General features: G+C 37.5%; 1 protein-coding gene across 2 annotated transcripts in view; it reads left to right on the forward strand.

Annotated features, from left to right (window-relative positions):
- Gpc6 (glypican 6) overlaps nt 1–15,860 on the forward strand; it is a 1,089,239-nt gene that overhangs the window by 414,493 nt on the left and 658,886 nt on the right. The window lies entirely within an intron of this gene.

Consider the following 15,860-nt stretch of genomic DNA (forward strand, 5'->3'; position numbering starts at 1 on the left):
TGTTTCATAGCACGGGCATGGAGTGCGCGGTATCTGCACAGACCGTGTTAATTAGAAGATTTTGGAAGTGCTCTGCATTGTGCAGCTCCCTTCTGTTAAATGGAGCCAGGGTAGCGTGTCCTTTTAGCTGTAGATTAATGTTTGATTCGGTCTAGTGTCCTGTGGGCCAGTAATGGTGAATGAAGAGGTTTAAATCCATCAAGAGAAATGATAACCAGTAGGCCATGGAGTTATAGGCACTGTTAAGCTGATTTACAGGCAACCGTTGTGACTAACTGTGCTCAGTCCTGGGAGAGTGGAACATTGGCTGCTGAATCTGTATCTAGACAAGGAGAGAAAAGTGAGCATTTATTTTTAGAATTATACCACTATCTTGCTGGCTCCTGTTGGCTTCAACCTGGATTATCTTCAAAGGTCATCTTGTTATCTAGACACATGGGTGTTGAAACCGGAGGAGGCAAGAAAGTTCTTTATAGTCTTTTGCACACTTCCATGATCCCCTCACTGGAGGCATGTCCAGCCAGGAATGTCTAAGTCTGGACGTTTATGTTCTTTATAAATATTTGACATTTCCTTTACCTCTGCGACTTGTTGCTTGACCACCGCTGTTACAAAGATGGATCGGTATTTAGTGATTTGAAGAATATTCACAGGGTTATTCGTTCTGTATAATTCACTGTGCTAAGTATAATGAGTAGGAAAAAAGCAGTGGAGCTGTCCGTTTCCACAAGCATATGTCCACACAGATAACTATTACAAAAGGTCAAAGATATGATTTGTTGCTGCAGTGCAGGCTTTACATAGAATAGATTGAAGCTTATCGATATCGGACAAGCAGAAGTGTCACAGAGAAAATATCATTATGACTGACTGACTTAAGTGAGGAGGAAGTATAGGCAGAAATGGGAAAAGGAGACTATTATGAATTGAATAGTTCCCTTGAAATTTATATGAAGTCAGCTTGCCCAACACAGAAAATATGAACATGTTAAAAATAGGAATGTTTTGCAAAGAGAGTATATATAAAGGAAACCCTATTAGAACTAGATCAACAAAGTGGCCTCTAATTCAGTGCAGCCTAAGTCATGGTGTCTGGCTTCCTTACAGGAAAAGATAACACAGACGCTGAGACTTAAATGGAAGGTGATGTAAAGAGATATGCTGAAGGTACTTTTCTAAGAGCCAGGCAGAGCATCCTGCCATGGGTCCTTGTCTTCCTTAGAAGGAAACAGACCTGCAAACACCTTTGTTTAAATATCTAGCTTCCAGTGTATAGAAACAATGTGTTCCTATTGTCAGGGAATTAGATAACTGAGAGAACAGTATTTGAAGCTGATGAACCATCAGAGTAATCTGACATGTTAGAGGGGTATGGTCAGCATTACAAAAGAAAAGAAAATGTGACTGAACAGGGAGGTGAATGGCATTGGGGAGGGTCTTACAACACCATGAAGCTGACCTAGTGGTACAGATCTATAAGCAAGATATCTTGACCAACAGCAGATATGCTCCTGGGGGCCACTGTGGTCACAAGAAGAAGCAACTCTGAACCAAAGGCAAGTCATCTAGTCCCTTCCCAGATGCTCCAGATCTTATTTTATGACATCGAAAGCCAAGGGCATCAGTGATCAGTACTTGAGAACATTTGCTACTCGTATGTGTCTCTTCTTTGTGAGTCTCACTGTTGGCAACAGGGAGCCATTAAAGGTTTTACCCAGTGTTGCAAGGAATGAGAGATGTGCTTGAGGATATTTGTGTGGATGGGTGGGAGCCAGAGTAGCAAGCGCTTGGGAAGCAGCTGACAAGGTTGAGGGAAGAAATCCTGAGGTGTAAAGACATGCTGGAGTACTTGCTTATTACATTCAGGGGAGCTGATGATGGCGGGGGAGGAGAGAAAAGGAGAGAGAGGAGAGGGAAGACGTGAGTAGATATGCTGGCTTTTAGTTAGGACAGCTCAGAGTGTATGATAGGGGCATGGCTGTCTTTTTCTGTGTAAATTTCACCATAAACTTGCTTCTGTGACTCTTGGGCTGTGGTTTTTAATAGAGACATCAGTTACATTTTTGACATTCTATACGGTATGTTAAAATACCAAATTTCAAGTTGACAATTCATCATACTTTTCACAATGGTTCTTTTCCTGTGTCCAAGGGTGCTGTGAGAATGAGAACAGTGAGCCTTTCTACTGGGACAATGAACTGTGGACAGGAATGCGTGTGTGTGAGAGTAGATCATCATGTCTTTAGGGTTTGTCTTCATTGCAACTCTAACAAAGCTTCCTGGTTCCTCAAAAATAACAAACAAATAAAAATGAGAAGAGTCAAAACAAGATGACCAAGTAGAAACCTAACTATCCTTTCTATTTGTGGCAACATTACAATTCCAGAAACCAAGATTTGTTATGAGACTAAAGCCAATTTGCTTCAGCCATTTCCATTTTATTTTTCAGGATACATATATTTATTAACAGACATAGGATATTTTTTAGACTACTGCTTTTTTGTTTGAAAATGTATGAATCTACTGCTGCCATTCAATTTAATAACAAAACTTTGGGATTTTATGTATAGATTTGTGAATACTTGTCAAACTGATTAAGGGAGATATGGGGAGAGCCATCAATAAAAACTGGAGGCAATAATATGGAGAAATCAATTTGGATGTCCTATGATATTAAATAAAACTTCATTATGTTATGTGACTCTGAGAACCCACACTGTCTATCTTTATGTGTTACCTACAGTGGTAAAACATGTCTGAGAAATCAATGAGAAATTGATATTTGGTTATTTATCATGGCAATTTCAATGCTTCCTCTGGGGGTTTTAAAGAAAGCAATCCGTTTTAAATGTATTTTGTAGGCCCAGGATGCTCCACCTATGATCTGATATTGGGAATTGCAGAGATAGTCTAAATTTTCTTTAGCTTTTAGTATCACCCAAAGAGATACTGATGGTCTGTGCTGCTGGCCAGGATGTTTTATTGCCTTTATCTGTTGATATATGCTACAGGTTTCATTGATTTTTAGCTATGTTATGCCTGCAAGATTCATTTTTCTATTTTCTTTGACTTTAACTTTTAGTATCTTTTTTCGACAGCCATTTAATTGTATTGATTTTTTTTTCTAGGCCAGTTATAATTTAGAAAAGTACATTTTAGCGTATTTTGTTTAGAAAATATTGGCCTCAGTGGCTTACATCTAGCAATATTCTGAAGAGTTGAGCCACAAATACCACTAATTCACTGGGCAGGCTACTGCGGTAATGTGCAGGCAGTAATAAAAGGGTGTTGTAAACTCACTGTCTTCAGAGGCCTTCCCTAGGAGGCAGATTGATGGGCAGAGGATGGGTCTGCAAGCCAGTTTATGGGACAATGTCTTCAGGTGCAGAAGTATGGGAGATGAGGTGCAGAAAGAGAGGTTAACCTGCCATATTGTACAAACAATAGTCCCAACTGATCCTATCAGCTGTTTTCATGGGATGTTCTCTAGGCCCAATGCCTTATACAGTTTTGAACACAGTGAATTACACCTAACACTCTCTTAGGCTTTGTCTACCTGTCTCTGTCTCTGTCTCTCTGTCTCTATGTCTCTCTCTGTGTCTCTCTCTCTCTGTCTAGGATCCCCAACCATTGGATGCTGCCACTTAGAACAGGTGAGGTTTCCCTTTTCAATTAACCTACTAAAGATAATTAACCCCCAGACATGCCCATAAGCTCTTCTATGTGGTCCTGGATGCAGTCCTGCTGATGGTTGGGATAATCATTCATTCTTTAACAGTGGCTGCTTCATGTCAGGGTATGATTGATTTTGAGTGTTCCTATGAAAGATTTCAGCTACTAGCATTCCTGCAGCCAGGAGGAATCAGACTTCAGTAGTGAAGGAGAGATGGAGGCAATTTTCCACAGTGTCTCTATGCTCAGAGTTATAGAAAATCACGTTTCCAAGGAAAGTTTTCAATTTCATGCATTAAGTATTTCTTAATCTTTAAAAATATTTGATGTTTATAAGTCTGCATTTGTTGAAATCTGTAAATTGCCTGTTAAAATGTATCATCATTCAACAAATAGACAGCAAACGCTTAAGTTTTGTTTAACTCGTGAGAGTCATATTAATTGGTTCATAGACATTCGTCATCATTATTATCAATGAAATTCATTCACTATACTGCTACAAGTACAAAGGCCCTGTTCATTGAAAGGGATATATTATAAATTTTGAACTATGTAGATATCAGAACTAATATTTTCATATTTCTAACTCAATTTTGAAATATTTTTGCAAGTTATTCTTATCAAACAGATTTGCACTTTCTTATACTACATTTTATCTTTAGTATGTGAATATTTGATAAGGAGGCCTCACTTTAATTGGGACACTATTTGTATATGAGAATCAACTTTGACTACGTAGTAAGCTCAACACACCCATCCTTGCAAGATACTCATAGTATCATGATTAAAACAAAATTATGTTACCCGCCCAAATGTTCATGTTATCCTTAAATTTTTATACTCAGTTCTTGAACTACTAGCACTATTTATGTTCTGCTGCCAAAGACTGTTCATATACCCCAGTTATAATCTTGGAGAAAATTTTGTCTTATTGTAGAAGAATGCTCTTATATATCTTGGGAAGTTCATTGTTATTGAGGTAAAATGATTTGGGTTTCATGTTCACTTGGGCTGCAAAGACTAAATACAATCAATGGAGTATCTTTCATTACATGTATTGCATTTGTGTCTTTGTGTGTGAATGCATGCTCCAGTATACATGTAGAAGTCAGAAGACAACTTCAGAGAGTCATATCTCTCCTGTAATCCTGTGGTCCTAGGCATTAAACTCATGTCATCGAGGCTGATGGCAAACTTCCTTATATACTGAGATACTCCTCGACTCTAGAGAACAACAAAAACATATTACTCATAGCTCTGGATTCCAATCATATCCAATATCAGGATGTGATCACAGTCAGTCAGCTGAGATCTCTTATACCCTTCTACAAGGGAATAATCCTTTTCATGACAACTATGCCCTCATGACCGCATCTAATTAGTTACCATTTTAAGGCTTAGAATCATCACACTACTAGTGAGGCAGGGTAGAATTTCAGTGTCTAAATTTGGGAGAAAAAATGAAGATGGTGTCTCTTAAAGACACTGATCACTTCAAACCTTCGAGTCTTACTTTTCCACCACATCTTCATAGGATTTTTACCAAGATTTAAGTAGTTGACATTTTCTGATGACTCAGATAGCACAGAGGTGCAAGGAAGAAAAGTGAAATTATGACAGTTCTTGATGTCTTCATATTAATTGGGATGATGGCTTACAGTTAATTGGTGGTCTTTAAATACATATGTAACTTGGGCAAGGTTTGTTTAGATCTGGGCAAAATGGCACATAGGTGTAATCCCAATACCAGGGAGGCAAACATGGGAAGAGTCACCCCAAGTTTGAGGTCAGCCTAGTCTACATAGTGAATGCTAACCCATCCAGTGATTCATATCGAGATCCAATCTCAAATAAAATAAATAAATTGATTAATAAACATTGATTTGGAATAAAAAGAAACTTTTAATGTTATATAAAGAATCATGCTTAAAACATGTATTAGGAAACACTGAAGGTCGCTGAAGTTAAGGAGACATAGACTTATCCACACTTGAGAAAGTGGAGCAAGAAACATACTCTCATTTCTCCCATTTAAAAAGGAGCTATGAAATGATCACAAATGCAAGGCTTGATAGTGCAAACCTTAAATCACTGCAGTCAAGGGGCTGGTCGACAAAGAAGTGACTTCAGACTAGCCTGTCGTACTCAAAAAAGGAGAAGACAGGAAGGAAGGTCAGTTTCTAGAATGACAAAGTCATAAGTTTGTCTTAATTAAAAATGCATCATATAATCTTATAGCAAATATAATAAGTACTTCGAAACTGATTTACGGTAAGGTTCTTTAGGCTTCGTATCCTCTACTAAGTCTCTCCTGCCTACGCACACGTAATAAAGTGAACTGTCGAAATTGCAAAGATCTCTTTTCTCTGTGTGTCTGAAACAAAATGAGTGTCGGTTTTCAAACAGTCTGTGGGTAGACAACAAGAAAATCCTCAGTGCAAAGCTCTCCATGCCTCAGAACACTCTGCATGGTGCCAGGAACACCTGAGAGAGCTGGCTCCTCGCCTCCATGTCTGTGCAACGTGCCCTTTACAGCCTGGCTGGCACCCATCTTGGGGCTCAGGCCCTGCATTACTAGGTCCAAATGTTCTAAGGGACGGCATTTCTGTGTTGCCGGTGACCTTCTCCACGTAAAGGGCGAGGGGGGTTGTTTGTTTTATGCTTTTATTTTTAAGTTCACTTTGGCAGGATATATCACAAAATGGCAGAAAATGTAAAGCTTAACACCTGCCATTTAAAATTAATTATGAAACACCTCATTTAACATTATAAACACATTCAGCCTGGTCCATGTGTTTGCAATTTCATTTTGAAGTGTAAACGCTCCTCTGTTGCATAGCTTGATTTCTCAGACTCAGAGCTGATGAGCTTGGAGTTGTTAGTTCATTTTTTTCTGTGGCCATTAGTTTCTCCTAGATAAAAACCCAAACACATCATCTCACCTTCCATATATTTTGCTATTTTATTTTTAAACTGTATTTATAGTTTTTATTTACTTTTATTATTATTTTCATGAGTGTGTGTCTGTGTGTGTCTGTGTGTATAGCAGCCAGTGTGGGATTATGCATGCCATAGCACACATGCTGGAGTCAAGGAACAGTTTTGGGAACTGGTTCTGTCCTTCCACCTTATAGGCCATCAATATTGAACTCTAGTCATGCTTGGCTCTAAGTGACTTTACCTTGACATTTCATTATGGTGCAGTTTATATTGTATTAAAATAGTTTCTCGGCCATTTTCTCCCTGTTTTACTACCTATGTGCTATTCAGATCTTCCCCTATATAGGAAACTCTGTGTTCCCTGTGAATTCATTTGCATCGGAGTTCTTTAAATGTTTAGCATCACAATATTTTCCTATGAAGAGCAAAAGGTTAAATTACAAAACTTTTACCATGGTGATGATTAATGGATATATCAACATACTAAATAAAATTAGGAAGCGGACTTCTATATTTTTAATTTAAATTCATTTTAACTGATAACTAAGGCATATTAATATTATATTTTAAATCTTGTAACAATTATTAGACTGGGTTAAATATTAGAATAAATGTTTTTAATTTGCCTACCAAGCTGCTTCCATTCCATTTTATTATTTTTTCACAGAATTATATTATTTCCTTATTAATTTCAAACTGCTCACCTCTGAACCTGTCCTATGATTTTTTTTCACCTTATCCATGCCTAGCTAGTTTTAACTCAAGGCCTATCGAGTGGGATGTGGATTAGAAACTTCCTGGTGTCCTTGGTTGGCGTGGTCTTCTCAGTGCTTCCTACCCTGGTTTAAATGTACCTTGAAAGCATTGTACCAAGTGAAACAAGAAAGATTCTGGAAGATGAAAACCGCATTGCCCCCTTTATATAAGGAACACACAAAGAATGAGGCAACATATTGAAGCAGAAAGTAGAATAAGTGTATCAGATTCTGAGGGGAGAACAAAATGGGAAATTCTCATGGAGTCAGTTTACACGTCTAGTTTCAGTGTGGGGATAGAGTAATCCTTGGAATACATACATTTTGTGAGTTTATCTAGTGTTATTGAGTTCTGCATTAAAAAAGTGGCCAATATGTTAAAGTTTTTGTTTTCTCTCTTTCACAATAGCGTTTTGGACAGCTTGTATGTCAGTTTGTTTGCCATTTTACAATGTCTGTGTTTGATCTCGTACAAATTACTCCATCTATCAACTATGATTTCAAATTTCATCTTCACCCCAAGAGTCAATCATCTTTCTGTCTCTGTCTTTTTTTAAAGACAGCCTTTCTCAATGTAAACAAATGCAGTAAATTATTTTATTTTCACTCAGTAGCAAAAATTTGTAGTTACACAGAACAAGACATTAAATGGTACATTACAGAGTACTAAAATAATTCATTAAAATAATTTTTAAGTTGGCCAATTCTTGGATAATGATTTTTCATCAAAGAACTCAAAGCAGGGTTATGAAGAAAAATCTAATTGGAACCATATATGTATAAGGAAGCCTAACTGAATTCAAGCTGAAGAATATCCTTCTTGTTAGGTGGAATCAATTATGAGGGGGAAAGGAGCACAGAAGTGAGACTTGGATTTTGGCATTTCATTAAACACCCTGGGAAAGCCAGTGAGGTTAGCAGAAGCACACAGGTGGGAGCTGGGATCAGAAAAGGTCGTGGTGCGTGGAGAATACCTGTCCTAGTTCCCATTTCACCCATGCTGTCCAGGTCAGAGCTGAAAGATTAAGCCATAAGGACGATTGCTTGTGAATCTGATGTGTTTGCGTTCTCTGCTGACTAAAGAGTCTCCAATTCCCTAATTCTCATTGGTGTTGTTTAGGTGCTTTTTATTTTTAATTCTCCCTTAGTCATTTCTAGAAGTGTAAATAATACTGACCATGAATACACTCAAATATAATTTGGGTTTGTCTTGAAGTAATGTCTTGGTTCTGTGCCATTGAAGGAGGCCTTTTGAGTATTAAAGGTGCTACTTGGACGATAGCGAACCAGCTCTGTTTCAGTGACAGTGACTTTCTTGCTGAATACTGTGTCCATTTAATTTTTTTTTGCAATCATAATTCCCATCTTTGACATTAGATCTTTTCTACCCAATTGTTCGTAAATTAATGTTTTGCTGCCAGTAAGATTAAGGCAACCTTATTGTGTAACACTGTGGTTTTTACAAGAATGTCAGAGTTCACGTTTGGCTTTAGAGGAGAGTCATTCCCAATCTCGTTGTTTTTATCCCCTGAGCGTAAGCGGGGGTTGATTGAAAGATGCACAGGCAAATAGTTCTTACTAGTGATTTTGCAAGTCAGTCCCTAATGTAAAATCAGAAACAATTGTCCCTTAGTTCAATTGCCATTCAAGGGTACCTATGGATATAGTGGCTGGTTAAAATAGATGTTATAAACCGAATATATCGTATATTCACTTGTATATCTGAAGCTCAGATTTTGTATTGCACTTATGGCTTCTACTAATATTTATTTTACAGATCACTATTTAGACTTTAAGGTGTCCTACATCATATTCCCTATGGTCTGCAGTAGACCCTTAGAGTCTATTCTACATTCAGTGATAAAAGACACACACTCAGCAATTATTCTCACCTATAACTTCAGGTGTGCACCACACTTGTCCTATTTCATTCTTCTCTTGTAATTAATTAATGTTTGTATTTTGGTAGTTTGTTATTATAATAAGTTTTGATTATGTTCTTTCATTCTTCTAAGGCCTATAAGATCCACCTCCCCTCGCTATCCACCCGACTTTGTTATTTCTCTCTCTTAAAAAGTAATGGAGTCCATTCTGTGTCAGCCAACTACTCCTGAGCATGTGACCTGCCCAGGAGTGTGGATGATACAGTAGCCATCCATCATGACTACTGTTTTAGGTAGGGTGAGACTTCTGTGCTGGGACGTTGGCTGGCTTGCAGGTCCTGTGCTGAGGTCACGGTTGTTGATATGTGCGTCTTGCCTACTGCATGTAGAATAGGCTGCTTCCCTGAGCTCATCTCCTGCTTCTTCTGTGGCAGTCTTTCTGCCCCACTTTGTAGATCCCTCGATATTGAGGGGAGGGCTGTGATACAACCTTGTCCTTTAGGGCTGAGCTCTCAGAAATCTCTCACTGTCTATCTGAAAACTGCTCAGTTCTGGGTCTCTGTGTTATTACCATCTACTTCAAGGAGAGGCTTTTCTGATGAGGGCTGAGTGATGCACTGTACCAGTCAGTTTAATACTATTGCCATTAAACCTTAATAGTGGTAAATCCTCCAATAGGGCCGATTATATCTTTAGCCAGAGCGTCTCAGTCCAATAATTGTTCCAGGCATCCTATGACACAAGACTTACATCCAATCATACGACGGTTGGCTATGACCACGATTTCATGTCACTGTAGCTCCACCTATCTCAAATAGGTCATTTTTGTGGTTCACAGGGCTTGAAACTGTGTGAAACTGGTGGTTATTTTTTTTTTCTTTCTTGTTAAAGGCATAATACCTTCCAGCACTATAAACTTTACCCTCTAGGACTGAAGTTCCAGTTGTATACCAAATGGATTTTCCAATTTCTATGACATATACATGTAGCAAATTCAACAGTAGGATCTTACCATCATGTTGTGGAGAGTAACACCTAACATTGGTGTTAGGGCTCTATGGGACACATTTCCCCAATGACTCAAAACCAGGTACGCCTGTCTTAGTGCTGGTGTTTCTATTCGGTAACATACTCTGTCTGATTGAGGTATTGTTCCTTCTAACAGTATATTGTTACTCAATTTAAGCTCCTTCACTAATTAGGAAGCTTCTACAGTACTAGATATTTATATGGCTTAATGTTTCCACCTAAACCTACTTTGTGAAGAATATATGAACTATTCTCACAACAGATTTTCATGCAGAAACTTTTCAGCAGTTGAGGAATTACTGAAAAAAATCATAGTCACATCTACAGTGACCATTAAGATCTTTACTTTTTTTTAGTCTTTGTAATGCCAGAAATTCTGTTTAACATCAGTCTAATAGAAGGTGTTTTTTTTTTTATATTCACATATTGATTTTTTCGTGAAGCATTTTCAGATTCAAACTACTATTGTATGTGGAGAATTTATTCTGTTCACCTCATTTTTTTTCAATCATCGTGAATGAACTACATCATGTGACTCTTGATTGTATTCATAGGAATCCAATATCCTAGTTGTTTCTGTTGTATGTAGGCTTATAATTTTCTTTCAGCCATACAATTAATAGAGACCACCCTGAAACAAGCTGAGCAGAAATAAATTATGCAATGTCAATCAGAAACTTAAATTGCTCAGTAATAATAATTTAGAACATGACATGTTTTATTTTAATGGTAAAGTCATAATTATTTGACATGTTTCAAACACTGAAGTAATTTTGTGCATAATGAGGAAAATACTAATATGTTCAGTAGTTATTCTGCCCCCTAATGTAAGATATATGTATAAACAGTTTATTATGTCATTTCAAATTTAGTACTTGCATTTAACTATTATTCTAACTTATTTTTCTTATCAATGCAAAATTTTTTAGTTGCATTTTGAGCTATACTCACAGAAGGTAAATAACATATACAGCCACTTATGTAGTAAATGAATCTGTTGCAAGGAAACCAAAGTGTGCCTGATAATAAGCCCTTACCTATTTCTGCTGGGCTAGTTGTGTTCCATATCAGGATGACGCTATGCCCCGAAATTAAAGGTGTTAATATTCCTAGTTAATTGCGTGAAACACATTTTGAAAATATATTCCTGGATTTATTTTCTGTAACTTAAAAAAATCATTGGAAAAATTGGTTTCAACTACTTTTCTATAAATCTAAGATTGAGTCAATAAAATTTTACCATTACCATTAGGAATACCAGGAATAGTTGTCTCTTACTTACTCATTAATCAATATTAACTGTGAGATTAAGAAAGTCTTTGAAATTTATCCACCAACTATAATTCATGTGTTTTAATATTGAAGGCTGGGAGAGCTAATGAAAAGATTCATGACTGATTCGTGATAAAACGAAACAAAACAAAACACACAAAAAAACATGTTACCTTTACCATCATGCAGCATATAATTAATTACTTTCAAGTAAATAGCAGCTAAGGCAGTGCACATTAGTGGTGGATTAAGAATTAATTTCATAACTAACCGGGACCGGGGGATTCTGTGGAGACTGAAGCACAAATCAAGGATCATGCATGGACTGGACTTAGACCCCTACACAGATGTAGCCAATGGGCAGCTGGGTCCTTATATGGGATCCCTAGTAAGGGGAATAGAGGCTGAGTCTGGTAGGGACTTGGTTGCTTGCTTTTCAATCACTTTCCCCTGGTGAGGCTACCTCGCCATGCCATTGGGGAAGAGGATGCGCTCAATCCTGATGCAACTTGATATATCTTGAGCATGCTCCTGTTTACACAGGAGTAGGGAGGTAGGGATAGGGAGAGTGGGGCTAGGAGGAAAGGAGGAGGGGCCTATGACTGGGATGTAAAAATGAATAAATAAAAATTAAAAACTTTTAAAATAAGAATTAATTTCATATCTCTTTTCATGGAATGGCTATCAAGCTCTATGCAAAACTACTTGGAAATAGCCAGTCATAATGTCCCAGCAAGTATATAATTTATTCTTAATGTATTTCCTTTAAAGTAACATTTTTATAGCTTAAACAAAGCTTAGCAGTTGTACAAATTATGCACATATTAGTACAACTTATTTAAATAAATATAATTGTTTTATTACCAACCCTTTATAGTAAATTCAATCCCAATGTCCAAAATTCAGTGTGTTCCATTAAGTCATTGACTAAGCTTCACTTATGGTAAAACAAGACAAAACAAACAAGCAAAAAAACCCCTCTTTAACTCTTGTCTTAATATCTTTGATATTTCAGCACGCTTGATATAATTTTACCTCATTATGAATCAGAAGTCGCAAAATGTCTGATTTTTCCCAACCTTTTCCCTTACTATCTTTGAAATATAAAATGTAGTAGCCCCTGCTGAGGACCCTGAAGACTGGGCCTGGATTGCTTTCACTTACTGTACAGCCCTCCTGAGATTTTCCTGCGCAGGGCTCTGACATGCAGTGTGAGTGGGTGACTAGAGCCATGGGGCCTTCCTTCATAGATTTGCTCAGCGAAACATTTATTAGTTTAAGAAACTGGTTTTCAAAACTGAGCCTTTCCTTGTAGTTCATTTAGGATGTTTTCCTACATGGCTTATTACATGTTATGTAGAAGTTTCATATTTTATTCTCAAAAGAAAAGAAGATACATAAAGCCAGAAAATGAAATATAGCAAGTACTTTTGAGACCTCAAGTTTGCACCAAGTGTAGAAAAGAGTACTGTTCATGGAGAGGGTTTCTTGTGTAAGAATGCACAGGCCAAGAGTATCCCACAGGAACAAGGCAGATGGCACATCGCTCATCACCTGGGCTCAAGTAAAGGCTTCTGAAGATCAACATGATTTGAGTGCTGAAAAGCACACAACATTACTCTAAGGTCAGCAGCACCAATACCTAGAGTTACCACGCCCAGGTAAAAGTCGGAGGTGCCTGACTTCAGTTGCAGTGTTCATTTTTCATGGAACTATACAGGACGACTCTCCAGTGTGAACTGCCGGCTGCCATCTACCTTGCCGTTCTCCTTGGGCTTTGACTAGGCTCTGTTGCTCTGCTTAGGGATGGCAGAAAATAATAAAAAAGATCCCATGTCCTCCTTCTTAAAAACAATGAGAAGTCATCTTCCAACATCTCACCCTGAACTTCATCTCGAAAATGAAATCCCACAATGTTTAAGAAGTTTTGGAAGTGTCCTGCAAATTAAAATTGTACTTAAATGGCCATCATGTTCTTCATTTAAAATCTAGTAATAGAGACGGGTCCCTAAGTGACGATTATTGAGTATTTAGGGAATACATTTTACAAAATGTTTACACAGTGTGAATAAACACTTCCTAAAAACCACATTGTGACATGAGTGTGTTTGCCAACAGAATGAGAATTTGATATGTTTATTTAGAAACTTTTTCTCATGATGACAATAGCAGGATCACATAAATTCCCAACACCACATTTTATTTTCAATTCTAACATTACAAATTAAAAGCACTTTTATTTATACTTCAACTAAAAGGGTAGTGATTTAGGAAGAGTTTAAAGCAATACAAACATACAAACAATCAAATACTAAGTATTAATCAATTTTATTTACATTCAGTTTTAAATTGAACCTTTATGCATCCTAGGATTACTCAATATACAAATACAGTGTTTTTCATAATATATTTTCTAAAAACCTTTTAGATACCAAATTGTCTTTTGAGAAAACCCAGTTCCAATTTGAATAGTGACAAATTTTTTTCTTACAATTGTTTAAAAACACTTTATTTCCACTCAAAACTGTGTAGGATATTTTCTCAAATGACAACCTCTGGAATCCCTGCTAATAACATAAAGTATTATGTGAATGATTTTCCTAGTCCCAACTTTGTGGATTTGCATATTTAGGGTTTGGGTCTTGCCTTTAACCGTTTTTAGTATGAAAGTTAACAAAAATTGTGAACTGAATATAAAGAAATATGTTAATTGATCTGAATAGTTCATAATGCAGTGTACTGTGACATTACCTTACCAATAATAACTATGCAATTCAAATTACCTCATAAGTACAAAACCTAAATGATTGTCAATTTCTGACCTTTGACACAGAGGAGCACACATGCACCCCTCCCTACCACACGCATGCACAGAAACACGCGTACACACCAGTACAATTTACATCACATGAAAATATCAACCTTCGTAATCTTAGCCTACTCATTATTTGGACTTTTGCAATAAAGGTTTGTTTGTTTGTTTGTTTCCTATATCATTAGCAACAGCCATGGGAAATAATTAATTCAGCTGTTTTAATTTTCTTCTTCCTGCTTTCAGTTACGAGCACTTTAAATCGTTGTAAGGTACACAGTGGAGCATAGCTGGAGAAAGTGCACCACTGGAGACTTGTTTGGGGGATGTCCTTTTCCTTGTAATCCTCTCTGCACCCTACCCACCACTTACTCTTCACATTTGGTTACGTTATGTTTGTGTATGCCTGTATGCCACACTTGCATATGGATGTTAGTGAAGACCAGGCCTGCTACTTAATCACTGGTGTAACAGTGTGCGTGGGGATTGCTTTTCTTACGCTGTGCTTCAGCATCACATAATTAGATCTACAATCTCAAATTAATTCCTTCTTTCTTCACACTGTTAACTTATGTAAGCAGCATGTTTGGTAAAATTAATTGTATTTGGTGAAATAATATTTGTGTTATTTCAGGACTTTTTCTTAGAAGGCCTGTGAAGGACTGTGTTAATCAGTTATGTTCTTCCTGTAGGAATTGTGATGAGTGAATTTATTCACGCATATGCAGGAGAACCTTTCATACCTGTGGATGTTAATGGTGTTCCTCTAATTAACAGCATGTTTATTGTGGCTAACAAGTGACAAACGCGTGTTTCGTGACTGAGAGGTCTTGTTTCCTTCTCAAGGGTCTTTCTCAGTGACGTTTTCCTTTTCGTGCCCAATCCTAACTTTCTCTGTCATAACAAGCTGAAAAAAAAAAATCTATCATTTTATCATCATCAGATAAACCTAAGAATTGTACTCCTGAAGGGAATTCTCTCAAGGGAGGCATCAGCCCAAACCTTTTTATGTTCAATCTGTCTATAAAATCTCTCCCAAGAAGTAATGGGACAAAAGACCAAATTCAACTGGGAAGGCTACAGTGTCCTCAGCACTGCTGTGAATTACACAACGCAAACAAAACTGTGGCACAAAGATACAAAAGCAAAGGTGTCCTAGAAGACACGCCACCTCTTGGTGAGACACAGTCGCTTCCGTCTCTGTTTGATAGTGAGGATTTGCCCTGGCACAGAGCCGGTTACATTACTTTATGATTACTATGTTTCTCACATTGCTGGAAAATGCCAGAACATTGCTCATTCTTAGAATGAGCAAATTGTTTCCAATCCTTTCTGGGGAACATCAAAGAGAATAAGTGAGAAGAGCAGCATGAGGACGTTCCAGCACCAGCCTGCTTAGTGTCTGCGCTCTGCTCTTATCCGTAAGAGCTAACCTGGCCAACACGCTCTCAAGAGGTACCGAGGCTGCCCAGGCTGCTATGAGGCCTACGTGCCTGG

Source organism: Psammomys obesus, unplaced genomic scaffold (assembly GCF_907164565.1).
Source record: "Psammomys obesus unplaced genomic scaffold, mPsaObe1.curated_primary_1811, whole genome shotgun sequence".
Classification (NCBI taxonomy): Eukaryota; Metazoa; Chordata; class Mammalia; order Rodentia; family Muridae; genus Psammomys; species Psammomys obesus.